General features: G+C 48.6%; 1 protein-coding gene across 1 annotated transcript in view; it reads right to left on the reverse strand.

Annotated features, from left to right (window-relative positions):
• LOC117517176 (actin-binding LIM protein 3-like) overlaps window positions 1-13,589 on the reverse strand; it is a 276,212-nt gene that overhangs the window by 93,311 nt on the left and 169,312 nt on the right. The gene's annotated exons all lie outside the window — the stretch shown is intronic.

A 13,589-nucleotide genomic window follows, 5' to 3' on the forward strand; every position in this document is an offset into this window, starting at 1 on the left:
TCACTGGACCAAGAACCATCATTTCAGTCTTGTCAGAATTTAAAAGTAGGAAGTTTCTAGACATCCAGCTTCTCACTGATGCAAGGCAATCTTCTAAAGATTTTATGTGAATGAGATTACCAGCAGTGATCGGCATGTATAACTGAGTATCATCAGCATAGCAGTGAAAGGTAATCCCAAAATGCCGCAATATGTGCCCAAGGGTGCTATATAAAGGAGGAAAAGCAGGGGGCCAAAGACGGACCCCTGTGGAACCCCAAATTCATGTCAGTAAGGTTGGAGGTAGTGTTACTGTCCAAAACACAGAGAATGACTGGTCAAGTATGTCGTCAACCATGCAAGGGCACTCCCAGTAATCCCAAGTGATTTTCTAGCCTATCAAGTAGAATATGATGATCCACAGTATCAAATGCAGCACTGAGATCTAACAGTACCAGAACCGTAGTGGTGTTGCGAATCCATTACACGAAGAAGATCATTCGCCACTTTCGTGAAAGCCGTCTCTGTGGAATGATATTTTCTAAAAGCAGACTGCAGTGGCCTCAAAGAGATTATTCTCAGTAAGATAGTCCACGAGCTGCCGTGACACCACTTTTTCCAGAATTTTAGAGCAAATGATAGGTTTGACATGGCTGATAGTTTTTCAATACACTAGGTCAAGATTAGGTTTCTTATGTAATGGTTTAATCACTGCAGATTTGAAACATTTAGGAACAAATCCAGAAGTTTAAAAAAAGACTAATAATTTCCAGCACAGTCGACCCAAGAGTGGGCCACAAGTCCTTAAACAGTTTTGTTGGTATAGGATCAAATAAGCAGGTTGTGCTTTTTGTTGACGTTACGAGTTTTGTCAGCATGCCTAGAGAGATACTCTCAAATTCTCTAAATCTAGGTAATACCTCAGTAATGGCACCCACCTCAATAGCAGGGTGTAGTGGCTGGGATGAGGCATGCTGGGATATGTTTAACTTAATGTCTTCTATTTTCTTCTCAAAGTAATCCAGGAAATCTTGTGCTGTAAAAGGACAGTGAACTACAGTGTGGTGTCCATGAATAAGTGTTGCCACGTGTGAACAAGAACTTTGAGTTATGCTTGTTTTTGTTGATCAAATAAGACTAATAGGTCCGCTTTGTAGCTATGCATGCTTATAGTCTAAGATAGCGTCACGCCATGCAAGGGGGAATACTTCTAATTTGAACTACGCCATTTCCGTTCTAGACCTCTAGCCTTATGCTTGAGGTCACGAAGGAAATCACTGAACCAAGGTGACTGTGTTTTGGGGGAGTGCAGTTTTAACACAGGTGGCGCAATCATGTCAAGTGCAGTTTTGAGCACTGAGTTTAAACTATCCACAAGACTGTCTACTGACTGGGTATTTGCCAAATGTGAAGCTAAGACATCAGGCAGTCTAGCTTCGAGTTCAGTCTTAGTTAAGGAGTTGATGCATCGCCGTAGTGATATATAAGTTTGTTGTTCCACGAAACAGAGCAGCCAAACTTTAAACTTAATAAGTGAGGTGATCAGAGACCACTGATGTAAGAGGCATGATGTCAATATTCGTGACAGCAATACCACATGTGAGAACCAATCCAGGGTAATTTCCACTAATGTGCGTGTTAATGCATCCACAATTTCCATAAATAATTTGCAGAGGGGATCAGAAGTCTTATTTATATGAACGTTAAAGTCACCAATGATCAGAAGGTTATTTGTACTAGTTGACAAGTTAGAGATGAATGCACCAAATTCATCTAAGAATTCAGAATATGGGCCAGGAGGCCTATATACAGTGACAAAGTAATACGGCTGATTTTTATTCTTCTGACCTTGGCAATGTGTAATATCCTGAGCACAGCAGAGAATACGATGCTCAAATGAGTTATATTTGTGCCCCCCAACAGCTAATAAGCTAAACCTAGATTTCTAAATAAGAGCAACACCCCCGCCTTGCTTCACATTACGAAGGATGTCACTAAATGTATATGCTGGTGGGCAGAGGGTCACCACTTTGAGTCTGGTCTGATTGAGGTTTCTTCCTCAAATCATTAGAAGGAGTTTTTCCTTACCACTGTCGCTTGTGTGCTTGCTCTAGGGGTTGGTAAGGTTAGACCTTAATTGTGTGAAGCGCCTTGAGACAACTTTGTTGTGATTTGGCTCATATAAATGATAATAATATGAAACTGATAAACATATTAACATGACATTATGGAAGGTTGTTGAAATGGTGAAATAAATGAGCCTGCAACTAAGGATACACCGATCCACAATTTTTCAGTTTTGATCCGATCCCGATACATGAATTTGGATATCTGCTGATACCAATACTTTTCCGTTCCGATACCAGAGCTCTCTTTGCTTTAATATTAGTATTATCATTATTGTTGATTTTATGAGGATTTTCTTAAAAATGAGACCTGAAAGTCCAGCTACAATTTGCCAGAAGGTGCATCTAAGATGAAAGCCTAGATGTGATGTTTTGGTGAAAGAATTAAGTAAATGGTAAATATAAATAGACTGCATTATATAGCACTTTTCCATCTGCATCAGATGCTCAAAAGCTTTACAAATAATGCCTCACATTGTGAAGGTGCTGTCATACAAGGTGCTCACTACACACCGGGAGCAATACGGAATTAAAGACGTTGTCCAAGGGTCCTTAGTGATTTTCCAGTCAGGTGGGAATTTGAACAGAGGATCTTCTGGTCTCAAGCCCAATGCCTTAACTAATAGACCATCACTTCCAGTACTTTTATTTTTTTAGACTTTTATAGTTTTATTTTTATAGACTTAAAAGAGAAAAGACAGCACTCTCTATCTGTCTACAACCCCAATTCCAATGAAGTTGGGATGTTGTGTAAAATGTAAAAAAACAGAATACAATGATTGTAAATCGTCTTCAACCTATATTCAATCGAATACACCACAAAGACAAGATATTAATGTTCAAACTGATAAAATTGTTTTTGTGCAAATATATTGGTCATTTTGAAATAAAAAAAAGCTGGGACAGTGGTATGTTTACCACTGTGTTACATCACCTTTCCTTCTAACAACACTCAATAAGCGTTTTGGAACTGAGGACACAAATTGTTGAAGCTTTGTAGGTGGAATTCTTTTCCACTCTTGCTTGATGTACGACTTCAACAGTCCGGGGTCTCCGTTGTTGTATTTTGCACTTCATAATGCACCACACATTTTCAATGGACGACAGGTCTGGACTGCAGGCAGGCCAGTCTAGTACCTGCACTCTTTTACAACAAAGCCACATTGTTGTAACACGTGCAGAATGTGGCTTGACATTGTCTTGCTGAAATAAGCAGGGACGTCCCTGAAAAAGACGTCGTTTGGATGGCAGCATGTGGTGCTCCAAAACCTGGATATACCTTTCAACATTGATGGTGCAACGTAGATGTGTAAGCTGCCCATGCCATGGGCAATAACACCCCCCCCCCCCCCCCCCCCATACCATCACAGATGCTGGCTTTTGAACTTTGCGCTGGTAACAATCTGGATGGTCTTTTTCCTCTTTTGTCCGGAGGACACGACATCCATAATTTCCAAAAACAATATGAAATGTGAACTCATCAGACCACTGCACACTTCCACTTCCACTTTGCATCTGTCCATTTCAAATCAGCTCGGGCCCAGAGAAGGCTGTGTCATTTCTGGATGTTGTTGATGTATGGCTTTCGCTTTGCATGGTCGATTTTAACTTGCACTTGTAGATGTAGCGACGAACGGTGTTAACTGACAATGGTTTTGTGAAGTGTTCCTGAGCCCATGCGGTAAGATCCTTTCACAATGATGTCGGTTTTTAATGCAGTGCCGCCTGAGAAATCGAAGGTCACGGGCATTCAGTGTTGGTTTTCAGCCTTGTCGCTTCCGTGTAGACAGTTCTCCAGATTCTCTGAATCTTCTATATATTATGGACTGTAGATGATGGAATCCCTAAATTCCTTGCAATTGAACATTGAGAAACATTGTTCTTAAGCTGTTGGGCTATTTTTTTCACGCAATTGTTCACAAAGTGGTGATCCTTGCCCCATCTTTGCTTGTGAATGGCTGAGTCTTTTGGGAATGCTCCTTTTATACCCAATCATGACACTCCTGTTTCCAGTTAGGTGTTCTTTGAGCATTCATCAACTTTCCCAGTCGTTTGTTACCTGTCCGAACTTTTTTGAAACTTGTTGCAGGCATCCATTTCAAAATGAGCAAACATTTGCACAAAAAAAAAATATCTATCAGTCTGAACATTAAATATCTTGTCTTTGTGGTGTATTCAATTGAATATAGGTGAAGAGGATTTGTAAATCACTGTATTCTGTTTTTATTTCCATTTCACATGTCCCAACTTTAGTAGAGAAGCTTTAATCTTCGACTGGACTGGGTTGCTTGACGCAAGGACGTTTCGCTTCTAATCACAGAAGCTTCCTCAGCTAAAATTCTTGCTCTGGTAGTCTGACTTCTGTCTTAACTCTTGTAGAGAAGAATAACAGAAGCCAGCAAAAGCTGGAGTTTTAAACCTAACCAGACCCCTCCTACCGAGAGGCAGACTGCTTTGGCTAGTGACTAACAACTGCTTTAATTAGCACTTATTGTGCTCTAGTTAGCACCCCCTAATGACAGGGCAGCTGTCCCTTCTAACGATGGGACTGACGCTCTCCTGATGACTCTCCTGACAATGTGAATGACATTACCATGAACAAAAGACAGAAACTGCTTTGACCTGAGTACCCCATTGTAATCAGAGGACAAAGCGTGTCTCAGACCCCTCCCCTGTTAAGGCTGGGTTTCAACTGTTTCACATACAATGCTTCTTTCACTCCCCTCTCAAGCCATTTCTTTTCTCTGGCTAAGATTTTAACTTCCTTGTCCTCAAATGTGTGGTTAGTGTCTTTAAGGTGGAGATAAACTGCAGACTGAGGTTCACCGGCACCCTCTCTGTGGGGCTGGTATAGCCTTTTGTGCACTGGCTGCTTAGTCTCACCTATGTAGTGTTCATTACAGTTTTCCTGACATCTGATAGAATACACCACATTGCTCTGCTTGTAACTAGGGATCCTGTCCTTAGGGTGAATTAATTTAGTCTCAAGGTGTTAACAGGTTTAAAGTAAACCTCTGTAGTTTTTCCCCTACTCCTGCTAAATAAGGGAGAGTTGCTCCTCTTCTTCTTGGCTCTGTCTCCTGTCTGTCTGGTCTCTTTGTTCTTTGGGACTTCTGCACTTCATCCAGGGACCATCGTGGGTACCCACATACTGTGAGGGCTTTCCATACATGTTGTTGTTCTTTAGCCCATCCCTCTGTAGTTGTGGGCACCTGTAGGGCTCTGTGTTGAAGAGTCCTGATCACCCCAAGCTTGTGTTCAAGGGGGGTGGTTTGAGCCAAAGAGCAGATATTGGTCAGTATGAGTGGGTTTTCTGTAAACCCCTGTCTGGAGCTGCCTGTTCTCTCCAATCCTAACATCACAGTCCAAGAAGGCTAAGTGGTTGTTTCTGGCATCCTCACGTGTGAACTTGATATCGGAGTCCACCAAGTCGATGTGCTCTGTAAAAGCCTCCACTTCTTGTTGCTTGATTTTAACCCATGTGTCACTGACATATCTGAACCAGTGACTGGGAGAGATGCCTGTGAATGATGACAAGGCTCTATTCTCCACTAGGCTCTATGTACAGATTGGCCACAATGGGGGATACCGGAGACCGCATCGCACAACCATCTTTCTGTCTCTCGTTTGCTATCTCTCTCTCTCACTCACGTTCGCTCTCCCTCCATCTCTATTTTCTTTCTCTCTCGCTGTGTTCATGGTGCGCAAACTTTGAACTTCTGGAAACACACAGCCTTTCAACTGTAAAATTAGTGTATCATCATCGGCGCTCACGCGCAGGATTTTAAGGGGGACTTTTTTTCCTTTCAGCGGACAGAATCTCACTGAGCAGGTTTTTCATAGCGTTTGACAGTGAATGACAGGACAGTGAAGCGGCTAACTTTTTAGCAGACATTTACAGCAACAATTCAGTTAATTTTTTATCGGAAAATCCGTGCTCGACGAATAGACAATTTCAAACCAAGAGCCAGGCAGAAATTTGCTGCTAACTGCAGCTAGAACACTCCGGAAGAGAGCTCTCTCAAACAGCCCGGCTTCAAAAACCTCTCCTCTCCCCTCCTCACACTCAGCAGTAAACAAACAGAGAGCAAACAACAGCAGTTGAGAGGATTCACAGTGGCTCTTCTCTGGTATCGGAAAATGTCGCAGGTTGGATCGGTATTTTCCGATATGTGAATTACGTCTGTATCGGAACCCGATAAAGATCCGGGATAGGAATGGTCACATCCTTACCTGCAACACAGGCAGTCAGTGTCTCACCAGTTGCTTACGTGTACAGCGTAGCACAAGAGAGATTGGAAAAAAAAACGGAGTTCTGATCCTTGGACCAACCTCAGCTCTGCAGTACTGATACGATGTGCAGCACTGATTGGTGATTTCCAAAATAATCGATATTTGGTGTAATTTTACATTATTTCCTTGGCATTATTAAAACTATGACTGGCCTGGTGGGGATTTTCGTTGGTCAGGCAGTCTGCCAGTCTGTCATCTAATCTTGTTTACACAAATAAGCTTGAAGATATGCACTGATGGGAATAATACTGTTAAAATAAACACAGTTTTTAAGGTTTTGAATATCAGTCCCATCTTATCTTAGGGACCTCATAGTACATATTACCCCATTAGAGCGCTTCGCTCTCAGACTGCGGGCTTACTTGTAGTTCCTAGGTTTGTAGAGTAGAATGGGAGGCAGAGCCTTCAGCTTTCAGGCTCCTCTCCTGTGGAACCAGCTCCCAATTCAGATCAGGGAGCAGATACCCTCTCTACTTTTAAGATTAGGCTTAAAACTTTCCTTTTCGCTAAGGCTTATAGTTAGGGCTGGATCGGGTGACCCTGGACCATCCCTTGGTTATGTTGCTTTAGACGTAGACTGTGTTTCATAATTATTGTATGGCCTTGCCTTGCAATGTGGAGCGCCTTGGGGCAACTGTTTGTTGTGATTTGGCGCTATACAAGAAAAAAGTTGATTGATTGATTGATTGATTGAATTTAAGGCTGTAAGGCTTTAAAGAACCACAGTAAAAACAATTATCTGGAAATACTTGGTACAATAATAAATTTTCCCACAAGTGGCCAACCTGTCAAATTTTCACCAAGCAATTTACCCAAGAAGTCACAAAATAACCAATTAGATCATCTAAGATCCTGCAGGATTCTCTTGCTTCAACAGATCCTGCTTTTAAAAGCTCAATAAGCACAGAATGTTGTGTGGGCCGCTGAGAGGAGTACTGCTGGCCCCTACCACCAGAGGGCGCCCTGCTTGGAGTGCGGGCTCCAGCACAAGAGGGCGCCAGACCCAGAGGAAGTGACAGCTGTCACTCATTACTCCAGCTGTCACTCATCTACACCACCATATAAGCCGGACTGCAACTCCACCTCCCCGCCGAGAATCGACTACCAGAACCAAGGTAATTTCTCTGCTGACTTTAAACTGTGACTTACGTCTGTTTGCAGCCGTATTCCTGTGAAGACCCAGAAGAGGGACAAACAGGAGCTGCACGAGTGTGTGTGATTTGGAGGTGGAGGTGCTCCACCTAACGGTATCTGGACTATATTTACTGAGTGTGCGGACTCACACTCACACATCATATTTCTGCTTTCTGCCAGCAGTACCAGGGTCGACAGTCGAAGACAGAGGCCACCTGGGGACTCGGGACTTGGCGGCTCCGGTGTTCTTCAGGCCGTTGGTGGTGGAAGCCGTGTGGACGCGGCTTCTCTCTCGTCGGGCGTCTTCTATCTTCGAGCCTGCCACACTTCACCTGGTGTTTATTGACTGTGAGATTAAGACACGTTTCGTTGTGTAATATCACAACATTAAATTGTTACCTTTTGGCTTACTCTTTGTCCGTTCATTGCGCCCCCTGTTGTGGGTCCGTGCTATGACACCTTCACAACAGGATTTCTCGGCCATCGTCATGGACTCCGAGGGGCGTCAACTCCAGCTTGAACGGCCAATGGAAGAGCCAGGAGCGCAGGCGTCAGCGGGAGGCGGGTTGAGTGAGCTGCAGCAGATCTTAACCGCCTTCAAGGCCCGGTTAGAATTAGTGACCGAGCAGAGTGTCCTCCTTAATCGGAGGGTGGAGGCTCTCACCGCCAGGGTGGAAGCGCGCGATCAGGGCGCTGCTGCAGCCACTCCTCTGGCTGGTCCTGGGCCCGTATTACGTTCCACTGGTCGTTCAACGAACCCCCCCACCGTCCCCTGAAGCATACATAAGCCCTCCGGAACCGTACGGGGGCTGTGTCGAGACGTGCGCGGACTTCCTCATGCAGTGTTCGCTCGTCTTTTCACAGCGCCCCGTCATGTACGCGTCAGACGCTAGCCGGGTGGCTTATGTTATTAATTTGCTTCGAGGAGAGGCACGCGCATGGGCTACGGTGCTTTGGGAGCAGAATTCACGGCTCCTAACGTCTTATGCTGGGTTTGTACGGGAATTCAAACAAGTGTTTGATCATCCCAACAGAGGCGAGGCCGCTTCGAACGTGCTGCTGTCGATGAGACAGGGGCGTCGTAGCGCAGCCGAGTATGCAGTCGGCTTCCGCATCGCAGCAGCGAGGTCCGGCTGGAATAACGTTGCGCTCCGCGCCGCCTTTGTAAATGGACTGTCCCCGGTCCTCAAGGAGCACCTACTGCCAAGGAGGAACCGCGGGAATTTGACGGCTGATCGATTTGGTTATACGTTTAGACAACCGTTTAAGCGAGCATCGTCGGGAGCAGGCCGGGAGGCATGACCGGGCACTAGTCGTCCCTCCCCCTTCCGGTTCCGACAAGGTGACGTCGTCCCCACGCTTCACTGCCAGAGAGCTCCGTGTGGCTACAGCTCCCCCTGCTGAGGAGGCTAGGGACACGAGTAGGGCTAAATTAAAATCAAACATCAGACAAAGGAGGCTGGCCCACGGGGAGTGTTTCGTCTGCGGCTCTTGCGAGCACATGCAGAGGGACTGCCCTAAAACGGTCAAACAACAACACCCGTCCTTAGAAACTGGGCTAAGGGTGGGTCATAACACGCACGCGGGAAAACCCCGCAAATATCTGCACGACTCCCAGTACAATCCTTTGTGGGGATTTAAACCTTCATGCCCCAGCACTGATAGACACAGGGTCTGAAGGGAATCTGCTGGACAGCAGATGGGTAAAGGAAGTAGGGCTCCCTCTGGTGGCTCTGCCGGCACCATTGCAGGTGCGAGCACTAGATGGCACCCTGCTTCCATTAATCACACATCAGACACAACCAGTGACTTTGGTTGTGTCTGGGAATCACAGGGAGGAGATAGTGTTCCATGTAACACCTTCTACCTCCCGAGTGATTTTGGGCTTTCCATGGATGGTGAAGCACAATCCCCGGATTGATTGGCCGTCTGGGGGTTGTGACGCAGTGGAGCGAAACCTGCCACCGGGAGTGCTTAGGATCCTCGGTTCCTCCCGGCACTACGGCTGATGAGGAGGTCAAAGTTCCCCCCAATCTATCGGCGGTGCCAAAGGAGTACTACGATCTTGCTGACGTTTTCAGCAAAGATCTGGCACTCACTCTTCCCCCGCACCGACCGTATGATTGTGCCATCGATTTGGTCCCGGGCGCTGAGTACCCGTCCAGCAGGCTGTACAACCTCTCACGTCCGGAACGCGAATCAATGGAGACCTACATCCGGGACTCCTTAGCTGCCGGGCTGATCCGGAACTCCACCTCCCCGATGGGTGCTGGTTTCTTTTTTGTGGGCAAGAAAGACGGCGGACTCCGTCCATGCATCGATTACAGAGGGCTGAACGAGATCACGGTTCGCAACCGATACCCGTTACCTCTGTTAGATTCAGTGTTCACTCCCCTGCATGGAGCCCAAATTTTCACAAAATTGGATCTTAGAAACGCGTACCACCTGGTTCGGATCCGGAAGGGAGACGAATGGAAGACGGCATTCAACACCCCGTTAGGTCATTTTGAGTACCAGGTCATGCCGTTCGGCCTCACTAACGCCCCCGCGACGTTCCAAGCTTTGGTTAACGACGTCTTGCGGGACTTCCTGCATCGGTTCGTCTTCGTATATCTGGACGATATACTCATCTTTTCCCCGGACCCTGAGACCCATGTCCAGCATGTACGTCAGGTCCTACAGCGGTTGTTGGAGAACCGGCTGTTTGTGAAGGGCGAGAAGTGCGAGTTCCACCGCACTTCTTTGTCCTTCCGGGGGTTCATCATCTCCTCCAACTCCGTCGCCCCTGATCCGGCTAAGGTTGCGGCGGTGAGAGATTGGCCCCAACCAACAAGCCGCAGGAAACTACAGCAGTTCCTAGGCTTTGCAAATTTCTACAGGAGGTTCATTAAGGGGTACAGTCAGGTAGTTAGCCCCCTGACTGCCCTGACCTCCACCAAGGTCCCCTTCGCCTGGTCGGATCAGTGCGAAGCCGCGTTCCAGGAGTTGAAACGCCGGTTCTCGACTGCACCAGTTCTGGTGCAGCCTGATCCTGATCGCCAGTACATAGTAGAGGTGGACGCCTCTGACTCAGGGATAGGAGCCGTGCTGTCCCAGAGCGTGGAGGCGGATAAAGTCCTCCATCCTTGTGCCTTTTATTCCCGCAGGTTGACCCCAGCTGAACGGAACTATGACGTCGGCAATCGGGAACTTCTTGCGGTGAAGGAGGCTCTTGAAGAGTGGAGACACCTGCTGGAGGGGGCATCGTTGCCCTTCGCGGTTTTCACTGACCATCGGAACCTGGAGTACATCCGGACCGCCAAACGGCTGAACCCCAGGCAAGCCCGCTGGTCTCTGTTCTTCGGGCGCTTTGACTTCCGGATCACATATCGCCCCGGGACCAAGAACCAAAACCAGATGCATTGTCCCGGGTGCACGAAGAAGAAGCCAAAGCGGGGCTGTCGAAGCCCACCGAGACCATCATCCCCGAGTCCACTGTCGTGGCCACCCTCACCTGGGACGTGGAGGAGACCGTCCGGGAGGCCCTGACAAGGAGCCCGGACCCGGGGACTGGCCCCAAGAACAAACTGTACGTCCCACCAGAGGCAAGAGCTGCCGTATTGGACTTCTGTCACGGGTCCAAGCTCTCCTGTCATCCCGGAGTGCGTAGGACCGTGGCAGTAGTCCAGCAGCGCTTCTGGTGGGCGTCCCTGGAAACCGACGTCCTGGGACTACGTCCAGGCCTGTACCATCTGCGCCAGGGCAAGGCAGACCATCGGAGGACGACGGGACTCCTCCAACCCCTGCCAGTGCCTCATCGCCCCTGGTCTCACATCGGCCTGGACTTCATCACGGGCCTCCCGCCGTCCCAGGGCAACACCATTATTCTCACGATAGTGGACCGGTTCTCCAAGGCGGCCCACTTCGTGGCCCTCCCGAAGCTCCCGACAGCCCAGGAGACGGCAGACCTCCTGGTCCACCACGTCATGCGGCTGCATGGGATACCATCGGACATTGTATCAGATCGTGGTCCCCAGTTCTCTTCGCAGGTGTGGAGGAGTTTCTGTAAGGAGCTGGGGGCCACCATAAGTCTCTCGTCCGGGTACCACCCCCAGACCAACGGCCAGGCAGAGCGGGCTAACCAGGAGTTGGAACAGGCCCTTCGCTGCGTCACCTCCGCGCACCCGGCGGCCTGGAGTCACCATCTGGCCTGGATCGAGTATGCCCATAACAGCCAAGTCTCGTCTGCTACCGGCCTCTCCCCTTTTGAGGCATGTTTGGGGTTCCAGCCCCCATTGTTCCCGCTGGTGGAGGGAGAGGTCGGTGTGCCCTCGGTCCAGGCCCACCTCAGGAGGTGCCGCCGGGTGTGGCGGACCGCCCGCTCTGCCCTGTTAAAGGCCCGGACGAGGGCCAAGACCCATGCGGACCGCCGACGTTCCCCGGCCCCCACGTACCAGCCCGGGCAGGAGGTGTGGCTGTCAACAAAGGACATCCCCCTCTGTGTGGACTCACCCAAATTAAAGGACAGGTACATCGGACCATTCCCCATCCTCAAGATCATCAACCCGGCCGCAGTGAAGCTCCGACTCCCGGCTTCACTGCGGATCCACCCTGTCTTCCACGTGTCCCGTATTAAGCCACACCACACCTCGCCCCTCTGTGCACCTGGACCTACGCCGCCTCCTGCCCGGCTCATCGACGGGGAGCCTGCTTGGACGGTCCGCAGGCTCCTGGACGTCCGTCGTAAGGGCCGGGGGTTCCAATATCTGGTGGACTGGGAGGGGTATGGACCTGAAGAACGCTCCTGGGTGAAGAGGAGCTTCATCCTGGACCCGGCCCTCCTGGCCGATTTCTACAGACGACACCCGGACAAGCCTGGTCGGGCGCCAGGAGGCGCCCGTTGAGGGGGGGGTCCTGTTGTGTGGGCCGCTGAAGAGGAGGTACTGCTGGCCCACTACCACCAGAGGGCGCCCTGCTTGGAGTGCGGGCTCCAAGCACAAGAGGGCGCCAGACCCAGAGGAAGTGACAGCTGTCACTCATTACTCCAGCTGTCACTCATCTACACCACCATATAAGCCGGACTGCAACTCCACCTCCCCGCCGAGAAATCGACTACCAGAACCAAGGTAATTTCTCTGCTGACTTTAAACTGTGACTTACGTCTGTTTGCAGCCGTATTCCTGTGAAGACCCAGAAGAGGGACAAACAGGAGCTGCACGAGTGTGTGTGATTTGGAGGTGGAGGTGCTCCCACCTAACGGTATCTGGACTATATATTACTGAGTGTGCGGACTCACACTCACACATCATATTTCTGCTTTCTGCCAGCAGTACCAGGGTCGACAGTCGAAGACAGAGGCCACCTGGGGACTCGGGACTTGGCGGCTCCGGTGTTCTTCAGGCCGTTGGTGGTGGAAGCCGTGTGGGACGCGGCTTCTCTCTCGTCGGGCGTCTTCTATCTTCGAGCCTGCCCACACTTCACCTGGTGTTTATTGACTGTGAGATTAAGACACGTTTCGTTGTGTAATATCACAACATTAAATTGTTACCTTTTGGCTTACTCTTTGTCCGTTCATTTGCGCCCCCTGTTGTGGGTCCGTGCTACGACACCTTCACAACACAGAAACAGGAGCCAATGGAAAAGGACAGTGGCATCAAATCTGGGCAGAGGCTTAGAGTCATTTTCTCTGATTAATTTCCTTTCAGAAGTGCTCAGAATTCAGAAGTGCTCAGCAACAGCAAACCCACATTTCAAAGTGACAAGCATGTTAAGTGAGCTTTAAAACTGTCAAAACTAATTTCATTAAAATGAGTTGTTTTCCTGTATATCAGCTCTGGGCTTCAAATGTGAACTTGATCTTTGGTCTTGAAAGCACAATGAAATCACCTCTTCCCATTCATAGGCCCAGTCTACATGCCAACTTTGATTGAGTAAACTGATTAGTAACAGATTGAAACAATTTGTCCAGTGGCAAAAACTGCCTAATCTGTCAGTCTCCAGAAGATTTGGGGCTCTGATGGAATGAGTGAATAATCACTGAATGCTGCTGCGCAGTGGTTCTGGACACAAACAGAAGAC

Source organism: Thalassophryne amazonica, chromosome 9, assembly GCF_902500255.1.
Source record: "Thalassophryne amazonica chromosome 9, fThaAma1.1, whole genome shotgun sequence".
In the NCBI taxonomy this organism is placed as follows: domain Eukaryota; kingdom Metazoa; phylum Chordata; class Actinopteri; order Batrachoidiformes; family Batrachoididae; genus Thalassophryne; species Thalassophryne amazonica.